Source organism: Macaca thibetana, unplaced genomic scaffold, assembly GCF_024542745.1.
Source record: "Macaca thibetana thibetana isolate TM-01 unplaced genomic scaffold, ASM2454274v1 unplaced_scaffolds220, whole genome shotgun sequence".
In the NCBI taxonomy this organism is placed as follows: Eukaryota; Metazoa; Chordata; class Mammalia; order Primates; family Cercopithecidae; genus Macaca; species Macaca thibetana.
In genome coordinates, this window is record NW_026089009.1 from 42,777 (window position 1) to 59,556 (window position 16,780).

At 39.3% G+C, this 16,780-nt stretch overlaps 1 pseudogene; it reads right to left on the reverse strand.

The window, feature by feature from the left end:
- Positions 1-4,474: 4,474 nt before the first annotated feature.
- On the reverse strand, positions 4,475-15,586 carry LOC126947389 (uncharacterized; annotated as a pseudogene).
- Between the last annotated feature and the right edge of the window lie 1,194 nt (positions 15,587-16,780).

Below are 16,780 nucleotides of genomic sequence, written 5' to 3' on the forward strand. Positions count from 1 at the left end.
CCTAGGATCCAACTTACAAGGATGTAAACAACTTCTTCAAGAAGAACTACAAACCACTGCTCAGTGAAATAAAAGAGGACACAAACAAATGGAAGAACATACCATGCTCATGGATAGGAAGAATCAATATTGTGAAATGACCATACTGCCCAAGGTAATTTATAGATTCAATGCCATCCCCATTAAGCTACCAATGAGTTTCTTCACAGAATTGGAAAAAAACTGCTTTAAAGTTCATATGGAACCAAAAAAGACCCCGTATTGCCAAGACAATCCTAAGTCAAAAGAACAAAGCTGGAGGCATCACGCTACCTGACTTCAAACTATACTACAAGGCTACAGTAACCAAAACAGCATGGTATTGGTACCAAAACAGATATATAGACCAATGGAACAGAACAGAGCCCTCAGAAATAATACCGCACATCTACAGCCATCTGATCTTTGACAAACCTGACAAAAACAAGAAATGGGGAAAGGATTCCCTATTTAATAAATGGTGCTGGGAAAATTGGCTAGCCATAAGTAGAAAGCTGAAACTGGATCCTTTCCTTACTCCTTATACGAAAATTAATTCAAGATGGATTAGACACTTAAATGTTAGACCTAATACCATAAAAACGCTAGAAGAAAATCTAGTTAATACCATTCAGGACATAGGCATGTGCAAGGACTTCATGTCTAAAACACCAAAAGCAATGGCAACAAAAGCCAAAATTGACAAATGGGATCTGATTAAACTAAAGAGCTTCTACACAGTCAAAGAAACTACCATCAGAGTGAACAGCAACCTACAGAATGGGAGAAAATTTTTGCAATCTACTCATCTGACAAAGGGCTAATATCCAGAACCTATGAAGAACTCAAGAAAATTTACAAGAAATAAACAACCCCATCAAAAAGTGGGCAAAGGATATGAACAGACACTTCTCAAAAGAAGACATTTATGCAGCCAACTGACATATGAAAAAATGCTCATCATCACTCGCCATCAGAGAAATGCAAATCAAACCCACAATGAGATACCATCTCACACCAGTTAGAATGGCAATCATTAAAAAATCAGGAAACAACAGGTACTGGAGAGGATGTGGAGAAATAGGAACACTTTTACACTGTTGGTGGGACTGTAAACTAGCTCAACCATTGTGGAAAACAGTGTGGCGATTCCTCAAGGATCTAGAACTAGAAATAGTATTCGACCCAGCCATCCCATTACTGGGTATATACCCAAAGGATTATAAGTCATGCTGCTATAAAGACACATGCACATGTATGTTTATTGCGGCATTATTCACAATAGCAAAGACTTGGAATCAACCCAAATGTCCATCAGTGACAGACTGGATTAAGAAAATGTGGCACATATACACCATGGAATACCATGCAGCCATAAAAAAGGATGAGTTTGTGTCCTTTGTAGGGACATAGATGCAGCTGGAAACCATCATTCTCAGCAAACTATTGCAAGAACAGAAAACCAAATACTGCATGTTCTCACTCATAGGTGGGAATTGAATAATGAGATCACTTGGACACAGGAAGGGTAGCATCACACACCAGGTCCTATTTTTGGGAGGCGGGAGGGGGGAGGGATAGCATTAGGAGATATACCTAATGTAAATGATGAATTAATGGGTGCAGCACACCAACATGGCACATGTATACATATGTAACAAACCTGCACATTGTGCACATGTACCCTAGAACTTAAAGTATAATAATTAAAAAAAAAAAAAGGATGAGTTCCTGTCCTTTGTAGGGACATGGATGCAGCTGGCAACCATCATTCTCAGCAAACTATCGCAAGAGCAGAAAACCAAATACCACATGTTCTCACTCATAGGTGGGAATTGAACAATGAGATCACTTGGACACAGGAAGGGGACCATCACACACTGGGTCCTATTGTGGGGAGGGGGTAGGGGATAGGGATAGCTTTAGGAGATATACCTAATGTAAATGACGAGTTAATGTGTGCAGCACACCAACATGGCACATGTGTACACATGTAAGAAACCTGCACATTGTGCACATGTACCCTAGAACTTAAAGTATAATAAATATATATATATATATATATTCTTAGGTTTAGAGAGAAAAAAGCTTATTAACTATTAATTAAATCATATAAGTAAATGCATTCAAATCCTCTATTCATAATTATTATTATTTAATTGATCTGAGAAAAAATTGACTAGTATATGAAAATCACTAAATTTTTTTTGTTATTTTCTTACAGTTCTAATAGTTTTTGCTTTATATATTTTCAATCTGTATTAGACCATCATATTCTTATTGGGAAAGATGTCTTTTCTCAATGATTCATTTTAATTGTATCAGATTCCTATGATCTTAATAAATATTTTTCACTCAAAAAAAAATCACAAGATTATGCAAATGAATCTTCATATTCATTCCGTCAATGAAATATAATACTAGTTTCAATGTCTTTTTTCCAAAAGCCTAATTTTCAAGTGAAAGCTTTAGATCTTTGAAAGTAATAGAATTAAAGATAAAGATGGAAAGATAAATAATTCATTTCAGCAGTTTTCTGAGAAATACCACATTTTCCAAAATATATATATTTTATAAGAAATGGTTTCTCTTTAGGCTATTAGAATATCAATCTTCTACAATAGGCCAATTTTCAAAGCACTAGGCCTACGTTCACTTAATCAGTCTCATGAAGCAAAACTTGAATTAAGATATTCCATTTAATTTAGTCCACATATTTATCAAGCAAAGAAACTATCAAACAAATACTCTTTCTTGCCGAAGTTCTTGGGATTTCCACGGTGCTTAATGTGTATTTTTTTCAATTGTGAGATCAAACAACACACATCTTGAGCCATTGTATATGTTACCTGGGTAAAAAAACTAAATTAATCTTTTCAAATATCTAATGGAATCCCAGGCATAGTGATTTATTAAAATATTAAATTAAATTTTAAGAGAAAATTAATCACTAATAATGAAATGAGTTGATTTTCTAAGAAAAGTAAGTATGTAATTAAGGAATCATTAGCAGACTCAAAACCATTACAACATTTAAAAGCAATCAACATTACAATTCTTAGGGTGTGTTTTAAATTCCTCATAACCTAAACATATACATTCATTAATTATTCACTTGCCATGATCAACAATGAAAGATGAGTTAGAAAAACCAGAGGCTTTAATTCAAAAATGACAATCTTTGGTACTGCAGCAAGGAAATAACTAGCTGGTGAAATTAATGACTCCATCTGGCTTTATCTCGGCAATGTTCTGATATACATGCAATGAACAACTTCACATTGTTTGATGTTGTTAATTCTTTACAGCCATCTCTATGGCTGGTCATAATACATAAGGTCAATCCGAAATGATCATATTATGAAACATAAATCACTTCACATGCCTTATCTGGAAAATGTGCTTGTACTTACTTGCACCATCTCAAGTTCCAAGAGCCAAAAATATATACATGCTCATGAAGGAGAATTTCCTTTCTGATTTTAGAACAGTCTGAAAATGGGGGTGAAAAAATGAAAAAGAAGGGGGAGCTTACAAATAACAAAAATGTATATCCCAAATGAAAATTAGAATTTCTATGGAACGAGTAGCAGTAACAATAGTAGACAAAAGATAGAATGTAGATGTTAAGAAGATGTCTACAAGGGAAGCACAAGACTCCAAAGGCTCTTGCTACTAAAACATAGACTCAAGGTTTACCATCTGTAATATTCTGCTGCCAAGTACATCTATGCCACTAGTACTGTCTAAAATGAGGATATATATTAAGAAATCACCAAAAAGGACTGCATAGCAGAAACTTTTCTGATATCAAGGGATCAACCTAACTACAATTATATACAGGTGCCAATTTCCTCTGGAGTAAACTAGCACACTGGGCCTCATGTACCAGTTAGATAATCCAAACCAGCCCTTATTGCATAACTTATCTAAAATATTGGACTCTACATTTTGGCTCTGCAGAACTGAGAGAAGAAATGTATAAATAGGATAGTGATATTGCCTTTGTCTATGGGAATTCTTGAGTCTAATAAAAAAAGTCTGGGAAAAATCTAACTCCATGATTACACTTGGGCACATAGGTGATTAATATGAATGAAGTAACAACCATAAATACAATCATAACCACAAGAACAACAGTAATTCAAATTTTTTCACTTCACAGATGTTCTTAGAATGCTTTATTGGTATCTTGCAGGTGCTGTCCCCAAGCCTCAGGTGTCATTCCATAATCTCAGTTGATGCAAAGGCAAACACCACACTCTCCTCTGTTCAATGTCTGCCATCCCTGTCTTTTTGGCCTCTGACTCTTCCCTATACTACTATCTGTGCACTTGAGATCTTCACTGACATAGCTGGGCTCTGTATTTATTGATAAGAATATCTCCTTTCTCTTAGACTAGGCATGACCAAAAGGTTAATCTGGGTTCAAAGATCAATGACAATGACCACTCAGTTTTCATTCAAGATCAATTTTATTTATTGTACAAACAAACATGGGTTACATTCCAGACAAACAGATATAAGTGAGTAGACTTATGCCCTGGTGCCTCCTTGGCCCTTCACAGGATGCAAAACAAATCCTGCCAGCAGGAAGTGGCAGTTTGCAGAGGTGGCAGGTGGCAGAGGTGGCTGGTTGTTCTTTGAGCTGGCTTGGACTTGTCTGGCATGCACAGGCCCTGGCACAGCAAAACATTCAGGGAATAAGAGTGTTGCACAAAAGATTTTACCAACTTTGTCACATTAAGCAGCATTCAAGGATTTGCTGACCACCACTTAAGCAAATTTTGTGTTATGCTATAGCAGTGAACTTACTTGTTCTATTTCTAAACAAAACATTGGGTTCACACACAGGCCTGGACAAAGCTTCCCACTTCTGGACTATTTACTGATCTTCTTATTCTCAAAGAAAGCAAGATGAATGATGCGTCATACCATGGCTATGGCGTGTGACTCTTCTAGACCTGGATAGTTAGTGTCCCAATATTTAACTGATTTTGAGGGGGACTGAAAATATGCCATCAGTTCTTCCTTCTATCATCCCCATCGCTACCATACACATAATGACATAATCATGTCACAGTATGTCCTCAGAATCACTATTTCTAGCTGAGTGTATACTAAGGCTTTATATCTAGGTCAGTCCATTGTACCTGTGTCTCCTCTACACCCTCCTTCACCATGCCTACCTTGAGGAATTCAGCAAGTGATCATTCACACAAGTTAAGGATTTTAGCTTTCTCTGCCATAAAGATTATTGCTAAAATACATACCATACAACAAACCAACCCATTTCCCACAAATCTTATTGTCTGACTTCTCGCAGAATACATAATGACTTTTATTGTGTCTCTTCCTTCCGTGTTTCTCTTTCCTAACTGAACTTTGTTCTTTATCCAGGCCTTCTTCCAATCCTGACACATTTTAAAACCTTTAGCATTTCTGCCTATAATATTCGGGTGTTCTTCTTTTCCTATCTTTACTTAATAAGTCCCACACAAATATTTTCCCCATAATCACAATGTTTTCTTTTCCCTTTGCTCAAGAACTGAGTTATGAGCTCCAAATGAGGTCTGAAAAAATTTGGATAAACTCTACATTGGCTAAGTTTTAGTCATTTGCACTGCTAATAAAGATGACAATTCAACATGCTGAAGACAACTTCCTCCCTCATAAAGGGGCTAACACAGAGGGCAATACTGTTCATGCTTCTGATTCTTGATCACAAGAATTGCTTTAGGCAATTACAATAATGTCTCCTCTGACACATATTATTATTCAAGTGAGACAGAGAAAGAATATGTCCTATGTCACACAGCCAGGTGGTGACAGCTGACGTAGCATCAGCACACTGTGTTCCCTCTAATTTCTTCATTCATCTCTAGGTGGCAGTAAATCTGGTCCTGAATACTGACTTTGACACTCTGCTTTCTCCACATCCTTCCTGTCACTTCCTTTGAGACTACTTCAGATTCTTCCCTTAGCTTCTATTTCTCCATTTGTAAAATTGGGTTGATGAGGATATCTTCCTTCAGTAGCTTTGACAATAAAAATGGGATCATCACGCATCCTCCTTAGCCCCATGAGTAAGCTCCCAGTAAGTGAGGTTGCCATCATTATTGTATATTTAAGGTGATCTACCCATTTGAAAAACCCTAGTCACAGAGCCTCAGTTGCTTTTCTTTTTGGGTGAATGATCACTTGCTGAATTCATCAAGCAAGCTCTTTAACATTTACCTTCCTTTATTATGCTGGAGCATTTCTAATGTAGGAGGCTTTTGTGGCTTCTCACTATGACTGCTTTGTTTGTTCAAAACTTATACAGGCTGAGTATCCTTTATCTGAAATGCTTGGGTCAGAAGTGTTTTGAGTTTCAACTGTTTTCAGATTTTGGAATATTTGCTTATATGTAATGAGATATCTTGGGAATGGGACCCACGTCTAAACACAAAATTCATTTACGTTTCATACACACTTAGCCATATACATATAACCTGAAGGTAATCTTTAAACAATATTTTAAATACTTTTATGCATGAAACTAAGTTTTGAATGTGTTTTGACTGTGACCCATCACATGAGGTAAGATGTGTGGAATTTTCCACTTGTGGCATCATGTCAGCACTCAGAACATTTTGGATTTTGGAGAATTTCAGATTTTGGATTTTCAGAGTAGGTGTGTTCAATTTGTATATATGGGTCAGATTCAGTTGTCTCCTTTAATCCTTGGCTGAAGGAAGCACTAAAGACTTTGGGGCCTCAATCTCCCATATGCAGTGACACTCTCAAAGCCATTGACTCAGCTTCTCACCTGAGTTTCCTTCCAGTAAGCCACAGATAGAAGTCATAGATGATGGCAGGGGCCTGGTGGCTGATGGCATTCCAGTACTGGGTTGTGAAGTTGCTGGTGGTGAAATCAGCATATGGCCTCCTAAAAGCTCTCTCAAATGGAATTGGAATTTCAAAGGTTGGCAAGACCTGGAATCCTGGGGAAAAAAAGAGAGAGAGTGCTAGAGGAGAATAGGAGGATATAAACCATCATAGTGGAAGGTATTTGTAATGGGTCACAGCAATAAAGACAAAGGATTTGCTGTGTAGAGTCAAGAATCAATTTCTGAGAACAATATAAACATTTTTATGCTAAGCAAGTGGTTATCTGCAAAATGAAACAATGTGAATGGGTTAAGAATTGGATCCTTTATTTGAAACATCTACTCTAAAACAAATTCCTGGGGAAACGCACGTAGTCAATATAAGGGGGTACTGTTCAGAAAAAACATAAATCTGCATTTAATTCTAAGGTTATCTAGTCTATTCTGAAAGCCCCAAGGCAGAGGCTAGAAACTTTATTTCCCTGGCTGGACCATTACTTTCAGAACCATTTAGAAAGTTTCTTAACATTTTATTTCAATCTTTATTAAAAGTTTAACTAAAAAATTCTAAAGGCAATATTTTCTTGTGTTAGTTTACTTTCAATATTTCTCTGGGAATATGGCAGACTCAGTTGTCCACTCTGCTATCCAGGGTTTTATTCATAATAGTGTCTTTTTATAGAGTAAGCTTAATTAAGAACTTTTTACATACATTTGTGAATTCAGTAGTTCTTTCAAAAAGATACTCATTTGAATTCAATTTTATTTAAGGTATGTAGGTTTTTGCAAAGCATATGCCTAAGCTCATTATTCAATTATGATGTCAGTTATTACAGTAATATGATTATTGCCCTACTTTAAAAATGCCAGCTAAAAATCTATCTGAAAAATATAGCTCCTCTTCAGAGAAGATTCTCAAGAATCATCTGGTCCATAGGGATTTATACTTTAAAAAGATGGTGGTAAATTAAAAAGTTATGTACAGGTTGATAGCATAAGAGATTCTGATCTCCACACTGACATTCTGATCTATATATCCATATACTTGTTCAACGTTTCCAACTGGAGGTGTAATAGACATTCACATTTAACAGCTCTAAAGTGGGCCTCCTGATACACCCACTACTAATGACCCCCTTCCCAATGCGTACACAAACTTGCTGTTTCACCAATCTTCTACCTCTGACCAAATGGTAATTCAATTTGTTTAGTAGTTCAGCCAAAAACTTTGGGGTTATCCTTGATTCTTCTCTTTAACAACCCACACACAATTGAACAAAATCTATCAGCTCTCTGTTTGAAAAATACCCAGAATCATAATTTCCACCTGCTATCTCTCTGATCAAAACCACTACTGTAGCCTGGAATGTTGCAATACTGTCCGAAGTGGTCTCTGCCACTACCCCTGTATCCCCAGTCGGACCTCCATGTAGCCGCCAGAGTGATTCTTCTAAAATGTAACTCAGAGTATATTACAGGAACTTCTCCATTCAGAGCCCTTCAATGGAATCTCTTCTCATTTAGAGGCAAAGCCATGGTCTGCAAGGCCTTGCACTCTCTGCATCCTCTCTCTCTGCCCACCACTCTGACTTCATCTCTTACCGCTCTCCCTCTCAGTGCTTCTGCTGCGGCCATACTGGCCTCCTTGCTGTCCTTGAATATGATTAAAGAACTTTAGCACTTACTGTTTCTTCAACTTGGAATATTTCATCCACATGTCCTTCTGATTTGCCCTCTCATTTATTTCAGGTCTCTACTAAGAAGACACCTTATCGGAGAGACTTTCTTTGGCCATCACATATCAAATAGCAGCCTTCCCACAACACTATTTACTTCTTTAATCTCCTTTATTGTTCTGCACTCAACCATATCTGATGTATATTTCTCCTAAGATTTAAATACCAGAACGAAATTTTGTGTGCATTGTTTGAACTTATACAGTACCTTAAAGAGTGGCTGACTCAGTGACTAATAAACAGTTTTTGACTAAATGAACGAATAAATATCTCAGCAACATACAATTACTTTCCTTTTCCTAAATCTATGTCAATCCTTCCTTTAGTCATTTCAAATATATTTATTTAGCATTTAACACTTGCCAGGCACTGTGGTAGATGCTGAGGTAAAAAAAATTACATATGACATATTCCTTGTCTTTAAAGAATTGGCAATCTGGTGGGAGATGTGGACAATTCATGATTACAATACTTTGCCTGAGTATTCTGCTAGAGGCCAGGACAGTAAGCTCTGGAGGAATACAAAAGAAGCATCTAGCTCTGTCTGGGTGCCAGGAAGGGGAGGGGTGGGGCTGGGTTAGGAAGGCTTTCTGAGAAAGCTGTCCATATGGTGATCGCAGGCGTTTACTAAAATGTTCACTGTTCTAACCACTGTACGAAGCACTTTATCTCCCTACATTCTCCGAAGAGCTCCCTAGAATAGAATAATTATTATTCTCATTCACAGATAAAAAAATTGATATACAGGGAGAAACTGAGAGACTTTTTCAAACTGATACAACTAATAAGCAGTGGAGTCTACTGAATGGTGGGACGCATCCCAGCATATAACAGCTATGTGAGCACGGATTTCTGTTTAGTGATACATCCTCAGCACCAAGAATAATGCCTATTTAATGAATACAGGAGTGAGTGAATGAGCTAGGATTTGAATCCAAGTCTATCAGATCCCAAAGCCCAAGACTTTTAACCATGAAGCTACCGTCTTTCTGATGTGACGGACAAGTAGAAACTCATGCACATGTAGAAAATGTAATTTGGCAATTGAAAACTGCACTCTACATCCTCATAGGTCAAAGAAGAAATTCAAATGAAAACTGTTTAAGGATTAGAGAATAATGATAACATAAACATTATACAATAAAATGTGTGGGATACAGCCAAAGTGGCATTTGAGGGAAATACAAGCCATGAATGCATGTATTAGACAAGCCGAATATTTGTGGGCTATATTTCTAAGTTAAAGAGAAGAAAAACATAATCAAAGAAAACAGGAGGAAGGGGAAAAAAGAGATAAGGCAATACATCTATGCAACAGAAAACACAGCAGCGTAATAAAGAGTCAATAGGCTGGGCTCAGTGGCTCATGCCTGTAATCCCAGCACTTTTGGAGACCGAGGTGGGTGGATCACCTGAGGTCGGGAGTTCGAGACCAGCCTGACCAACATGGAGAAACCCCATCTCTACTAAAAACACAAAATTAGCCAGGCGTGGTGGCGCATGTCTGTAATCCCAGCTACTCTACTCAGGAGGTTGAGGCAGGCGAACTGCTTGAACCCAGGAGGCAAGGTTGTGGTGAGCCAAGATCATGCCATTGTACTCCAACCTGGGCAACAAGAGCGAGACTCCATCAAAAAAGAAAAGAAAGAGAAGAGAAGAGAAGAGAAGAGAAGAGAAGAGAAGAGAAGAGAAGAGAAGAGAAGAGAAGAGAAGAGAAGAGAAGAGAAGAGAAGTCAATAAAGCCAGAAGAAGTTGGTCCTTTGAAAAAAAGAAATAAAGTAGACCCTTTAGAGACTAGCTAAGAAAAGATAAGACACACAAATATTATGAATTAAAACAGAAGCATAATTACAGATACAGTTTAGGACAAAAATATTAATATAATATGAAAACAATGTAAATACATTTTAAAACAGATAAAATCTTAGAAAAAGAGACAAATATAACTAAAACTGATTCCAGCAGAAAATGAAGCCTGCAAAATTCTTTAACTATTAAAGACACTGAAGCAATAAAAAATGTTCTCACCAAAAATTATAAATCCAGATAATTTAAAGGTGCTTTTCCCAAGTTTTGGAGAAACAGATTACTCCACTATTACACTTTCACTCCACTAAGCATTTTCAGAGAATAGAAAAAACAAGGGAACTATATGATTAGCAAATTGAATTAAACAAAATATAAAAAAAGATAACACGGCATGACCAAGTTGGGTTTATCCTAAAAATGGCAGGAGAGTTTAATATTTGAAGTCTTCTGCTTAAAATTAGCAGCAAGACAACAATATGCACTATTGCCATTTGTATTCACCATTATAGTAGAAGTTCAACAAGAAGGCTGGGCGTGGTGGCTCACGCCTGTAATCCCAGCACTTTGAGAGGCCAAGGCAGGCAGATCATGAGATCAGGAGATCGAGACCATCCTGGCTAACATGGTGAAACCCTGTCTCTACTAAAAATACAAAAAATTAGCCAGGTGTGGTGGCAGACGCCTGTAGTCCCAGCTACTCAGGAGGCTGAGGCAGGAGAATGGCGTGAATGAACCCAGGAGGCAGAGCTTGCATTGAGCGAGATGGTGCCATCAACAAGAAAAATAAAGACCTAAGGCTTGAAAAAATTGGGGATAATACTGGTATTTTTGCAGATTAAGTAACTGTCTACATAGGAAATCAAGAGGAAATTTTATACAATTTCTAGCAATAAGTTTAGCAAGATAGCTGAATATAAGGTCAATATACAAAAATCAATTGCATTTGACATCATCCACAAACAATTAAAAAATATATTTTTACAAAAGACATTTAAATTAGTAAAAAAAAAAAAAAAAAAAAAAAAAAAAAAGCATCAATTACCTAGGCCCTAGGTATAAATCTGATAAAAGATGCTTAAGACCTATATGCAGGAGATTAAAAACTCTTCTTAAGGGACACTAAAGGAGACAATTCTATGGAGAGATAGCCCATGTTCACCCACCCAGCTATCACTCCTTGTAATATCACTGAGACTATATATGCTCAACCTCCTGTTAACATGGCTACTGCTCCTAGTAGGAAGCATTTTTATCCCTCCTAAGAGTCCCCGATAGGAAACACAAATGAGTTTAATTTGAATGCAACATCAAATTAATTAGTAATAGCTTCCAGAAATGCTGTGTTAGAAGGGAATCCAGAACAGAGCCTTGGCACAGGGATAACCAATGTCATATCAGCCTACAATGTTTGCTATAGGTGTGAGAAACTGTAGAGCCACAGTGTCCAGCTGTCCTGCAATAGAACTCTCAGTGTGGTACCATGGCTTCCCATTGGAATATGAAGAGCCAGTGTCATCTATGTAACAGGGACAGAAGGGGTGTGTTCGCAGGTACTAAGAAATCCTACAGAATAGCAAAATTCCCTATTTTTATCTTCTGCCATCATTAGATGTTTAAGTTGTACTCAAATTGATTTCCATGGTTTTTGTACATTGAACAGATTAAATCCCTTACCTTCAGACAAATTAATCATTTGTATAGTACAGGGTTTCTCAAAGAGCATTTCCCCAAGTATCAAGAATCATCTAGATGCTTATTAAAAATATAGTTTCCTCAGCATCACCCAAGACCTTGGTCCCAGGGTCTAAGGAATCTGGATGTTGTTTTATTCTCCCATAGTGATTCCTATTCACTTTTACAAATCACTAGTAGAGTAGTTAATGCACACCCAAGAGAGGCAAGTTGCATAAATTAATGGTCAGTATTACAGACGCAATCAGGAAGGAATAAGATCACTCGACTTTTCTAAGTCCCATTGGTCACTGATCATGTCACATTCTCAGTGATGTATCAAGAAGGGAAGGGGTGTGTACAGGACCCACTGCCCCAGCAGGGAGGAGTATTTCAGCATTTTATCACTGAGATTCTTTATAACTGCCAACTTTTGCTTTATTTCATCACTGTTTTTTAAAATCTTTATAACCAATGGACCCCCTACTGCTTACAATCATGTATGTGTTCCCAATGACTCCTTTCCTTGGTAACCACAGTACCTTCTAGTTAATTACCACAGATTTACAATTTCTCATTATTTTGTCTCTTTATTTACTTTCTGTCTTTCTCCCCATGTAGGCTCTAAGCTCCATGACACACTTTGTCTATTTTTTCTCTGTGTCAGACACTAGTAATTATGCAGATACATGGCTAAAGTACTTACCCATTTTGCCCCAATTGCAGGGATTGAGGTTACCAGATGTACAGTGGTAGACTAACATTGACTTAGGTCTGGAAAATGAAATAAAAATTAAATAAATACAACAGAATGGAAAACTAATGAAAGAAAAATAAGGGAGACAGAGTTGTTTCCATAATTCATCTGATTAAGGCAACCTATGCAAGAAGGCTTCTGTATTTTTTTCTTTCTTTGGGTTAATAAGCAAACTGGAAGAAGACTAGCAAAAGGCTGTGTGTGGGGGGGTGCGTGTGTGTGTGAAAGACATGTGTTAAATAGGAGTGACATATTATGAAGCACATATGTGTGAGTTCACATAAGAAAAATTTAATTCTGTTTACCACTTACTAACGCAGCCAAATGTATGAACAACCTGTTTTTCTTTTTTTCCTTTGTACCAGGAAACTTCCCCACACATAGCGATTGAACACTTTTGGCATTAACCAGAGTTCAACTAAAAAAAAATATTCTCTCATTTCATCCAGTTCTATCTCCTTTGCCCTAAAAAAGAAGCTGAATGTTAAACTACCAATAGAAAGAAAAGCCTTTTGGTTATCAAGAATTTTATGGTTAAGTGATTTAAATGTTTTATTACTTTGTGAGTAGCCAAGTACTAAACTGTATTTTGAAAACAACTCAACATATATATGATGGCATATTAGGAACTCTATAAAATATTGAAATGAACACCCTCTCACATTTGGGGTCTTATACAATGAAATGCCTATATTTGGAAAATGTGCCTAATAGATGAACCCTCCCTCTCATGAAATCTTTGAAAGCCCACTTGAGCATCCACACCTGTGAGCTGCAGCACACCATCCTCCAGCTAGCGGGAGATTGATGGCTGTATCAACCGGAATTGGAATTTAGTCTGCCACAGCCATTGGAGTAGTTTTTATGGCCAGAAGAAACCCTTTCCCAGCCTGCACAGGAAAAAGAACATAAAATGTGAAACCAGGTCTTAAGTAACAACTGGGGCTAAAGTATGTATCATCAAACTGATTATACTAGTGCAATAAGTGAAGACAGCTAACATCGATCCATCGCTTACCAGGTTCCTACACTAAGTCTGACTTCGTCAGCCTATCCTAGCTTCTCAGCCAAGGTCACCTTCAGCATTTTCTTGAACTACTAGTGTTCCTCACGTTCCTTTAGGGAATAAAATTCCTCATATTTGTGAGAGGTTAATAAACTTAGTTAATTACCAAACACCAAGAATACACCTTCACATTTTAAAAATTAATTAATAAGACACGTTAAGAATTAAGGTTACACAAATTTCCCATTAATGTTTACCATTTCCTTGATGATTTTGTTTTCTGCTAGGGTTTATTAACCCACAAGCAATAGTAGGCACTGAAAGTTTAAGAAATTTTATTTGAAAAAAAATTAATTGGTGAAATTCCACAATTAATAAGACAAAAACTTTTTTGGCTTAGAAAAATGGTCTTATTATTTACTTTTTATTCAGAATCTCAGTTCACCTCACAGATCACTAATGTTATATAGATACAGGAGTTGGGAATTATTTACATTAATAATTTGTTGAGTTTATGAAGTTGATTCTTTCTGCTTTGCATGTTTCCCACTTTGATTTGAAATGATTAACACTTTCTTACCTTACTCAATTCTCTTTTCTTATAACTAGCTCCCCTTCTTTTGGACGTAAGAAACCAATTTAGAACATTTTAAAAAATGTAAATAAATATGCATCTTTGCATATAATGAAAACCGCTTTGGGATCATGTTAAAATAATGATGTTCTAAGTCACCAAACATTCACCCCAACTGAACTTTTTTAGGAGAAAGAGTTGAAGGCAGGTGGGAAACAGAAAGAAAGGGGCTGCTGGAAAAATCTGAAGTTCGAAGGAAGGTCTTTGTCACTATCATAATTCATTGTTTTATATTTGTATTTTAATTCATGTTGAATCTAGCTCTGGGAGGAAGAGAGACAGAGTCTGAAGCGCAGTTCAAATCCCTAATAAGATTTAAACTCATTTAGATCACTGATTTCCTACTCACTGTACAAAAAAGTAAAGTGGTGCATTTAGGCCCTAAATGCCTCAGTGTGAGCTGTGAACCCCACAGCTCTACCGGATCCATCTGGACTTCAGGGAGATGCGCACTGAGGGCTGTTTACCTAGAGGAGCCACGTTTCTCCTTGTAAGACATTATTGAAAAGGCGTTGCTGGCACATGTGTACCCATGTAACAAACCTGCACGTTGTACACATGTACCCTAGAACTTATAGTAATAATAATAAAAGAAAAGGCCTTGCCTATATTCACTGGTGTTTGTATTTGAAAAATTTGCTCCAATATTGGTAGTTCTCTTTCTTGTATTCATTAAGAATTTTTGATGTATACCTGCTTTCCATACACACACGTAAACTCGTATGTGTTTTATAATAACGAATTTAATAATCTTTGAAGATATTATTTTTACTGCATCCTCAATTCACTGCACTAATTCACGCAATTATAAACTGCAGAAAGGAGGAAATACCCCCATCTTGCGATAAACAAAGCAAAATCCTTGGCAGAACCATGCCCCCCTGCCCGCGCCCCGACCAGCCCACCCGGGCAGCCACTCACCGGTGTGCGTCGTCCTAGCTCCCGGCCATGTGGCCAAGTGAATCCATCCTGCCGTCCGTCTCCACTTTCGCCAGCCCGTACCGTGAGCACCGCCTGCAGGAGGGCTGACCCCGCACAAGGGGCACCCACTAGTACCTCAACACGTGGCGTGCGGGACTTCATTTCGGTCCACAGGGCTGGACGGCCTGGGGCCGAGGACACCCCGAAGCCCCCGCGACCCCGCCGTCTGCGTCCTGCTACCCAAACACTGCACGCAGCTGCCCTATGGCACCCCAGTGAATGGCCTGGTGTGGGTCCCAGCTGCTGCGACCGGAGCTGGACCCGCCGCGGATGGCCCGCCGGTTTCTTTTCTTTTCTTTTTTGATGGAACCTTGCTCTGTCGCCCAGGCTGGAGTGCAGTGGCGTGATCTCCGCTCACTGCAAGCTCCGCCTCCTGGGTTCACGCCATTCGCCTGCCTCAGCCTCCCAAGTAGCTGGGACTACAGGCGCCCGCCACCTCGCCCGGCTAGTGTGTGTGTGTGTGTGTGTGTGTGTGTGTGTGTGTGTGTGTGTGTGTGTGTGTGTGTGTGTTTACGGTGTGTGTGTGTGTTTGTGTTTTTACGGTGTGTGTGCGTGTTTTTTTTTTTTTTTTTTTACGGTTTCACCGCGTTAGCCAGGATGGTCTCGATCTCCCGACCCCGTGATCCGCCCGCCTCGGCCTCCCAAAGTGCTAGGATTACAGGCCTGAGCCACCGCGCCTGGCCTGCTAAACCGCTTTCTACTGGCGCTGCCGAGCCGCGTGGTTAAGGCCCGGCCCCCTGAAGCGGACAGCGGCGGCCAGGGCGGCGCACCCGGGTTCACCCATGGACCTCGCGGCCTCAAACACGAGGGCGCCCCGGGCCGGCGGCTTCATGCATGCGAAGTCCCGGGTCCCCCCCGCCGCCCCCGACACCCGCCCCTCAGCCCCTACTGGCCCGCGCCCCTCCTGCCCGCTGCCCTTCCGTGGCGCTGGCTTAGGACACCCAACCCGGCCTTTATGAGGCGCCCCCCAGCTCCCAGCTCCCCAACCCCCACCCCTGCCCGTTTTCGGTAGCTTTGGCGCCGCCGCCACAGCCCTGGGCCTAGGCCTGGCACCCCCAGTCGCCCGCGGTCTCCTCGTGGTGGCGCCGGCGTCCCGGCTGGAGCTGCTGGAGGCCAAGCCCAAGAGTGGCGGCCGCTCCTGGCCTGGGAAAGGCACCACCATGTATGCCTGTGAGGCTAGGGCAAGCCCCACAGCAAGAGATCTCACCCGAAGGCACATCCGCGCAGCACACAAGTGACAAGCCGAACCACTGCCACTGGGATGGATGCAGCGGGAAGCTGCTCACTCAGACAAGC